We start from the raw sequence: 1257 nt of genomic DNA on the forward strand, positions 1-1257 counted from the left end.
CCACTTGTGCTTCCAAATTTCTAATGGAAGACCTTGTTTCATTCATGAAACTTACAGTGGCCTTGGATAGATCAGAGACCAAGTTTGCTAAGCTAGATGGATTCTGCTCAGAATTCTCTGTCTGTTGCTGAGTGGATGATGGAAAAGGCTTGCTATTGCTAAACCTGTTTCTACCACCATTATTAAAGCCTTGTTGAGGCCTTTGATCCTTCCATGAGAGATTTGGATGATTTCTCCATGATGGATTATAGGTGTTTCCATAAGGCTCACCTAAGTAATTCACCTCTGCTATTGCAGGGTTCTCAGGATCATAAGCTTCTTCTTCAGAAGATGCCTCTTGAGTACTGTTGGATGCAGCTTGCATTCCATTCAGACTCTGAGAAATCATATTGACTTGCTGAGTCAATATTTTGTTCTGAGCCAATATGGCATTCAGAGTATCAATTTCAAGAACTCCCTTCTTCATAGGCGTCCCATTATTCACAGGATTCCTCTCAGAAGTGTACATGAACTGGTTATTAGCAACCATGTCAATGAGTTCTTGAGCTTCTGTAGGCGTTTTCTTTAGGTGAATGGATCCACCTGCAGAAGTATCCAATGACATCTTTGATAGCTCAGATAAACCATCATAGAATATATCCAGGATGGTCCATTCTGAAAGCATGTCAGAAGGACACTTTTTGGTCAGCTGCTTGTATCTTTCCCAAGCTTCATAGAGGGATTCACCTTCCTTCTGTCTGAAGGTCTGAACATCCACTCTAAGCTTGCTCAGCTTTTGAGGAGGAAAGAACTTGGCTAAGAAAGCCGTGACCAGCTTATCCCAAGAGTTCAGGCTGTCTTTGGGTTGAGAGTCCAACCACACTCTAGCTCTGTCTCTTACAGCAAAAGGGAAAAGCATGAGCCTGTAGACTTCAGGATCTACTTCATTAGTCTTAACAGTATCACAGATCTGCAAGAATTCAGTTAAGAACTAAAAAGGATCTTCAGATGGAAGTCCATGAAACTTGCAGTTCTGCTGCATCAGAGAAACTACCTGAGGTTTCAGCTCAAAATTGTTTGCTCCAATGGCAGGAATGGAGATGCTTCTTCCATGTAAATTGGAATTAGGTGCAGTAAAGTCACCAAGCATTCTCCTTGCATTATTGTTGTTGGGTTCGGCTGCCATCTCCTTTACTTGTTCGAAATTTTCAATAAGGTTGTCTCTGGATTATTGTAATTTAGCTTCTCTTAGTTTTCTCTTCAGAGTCCTTTCAGGTT

At 41.4% G+C, this 1257-nt stretch overlaps 1 non-coding gene across 1 annotated transcript; it reads left to right on the forward strand.

Annotated features, from left to right (window-relative positions):
- Positions 1–658: 658 nt before the first annotated feature.
- LOC112725586 (small nucleolar RNA R71) lies at positions 659–766 on the forward strand. Its single transcript, XR_003164684.1, has one exon. It is a non-coding gene; the product is annotated as a small nucleolar RNA R71 (small nucleolar RNA).
- Positions 767–1257: the final 491 nt, after the last annotated feature.

The sequence above is a fragment of the Arachis hypogaea genome, chromosome 11, assembly GCF_003086295.3.
Source record: "Arachis hypogaea cultivar Tifrunner chromosome 11, arahy.Tifrunner.gnm2.J5K5, whole genome shotgun sequence".
NCBI lineage: Eukaryota > Viridiplantae > Streptophyta > Magnoliopsida > Fabales > Fabaceae > Arachis > Arachis hypogaea.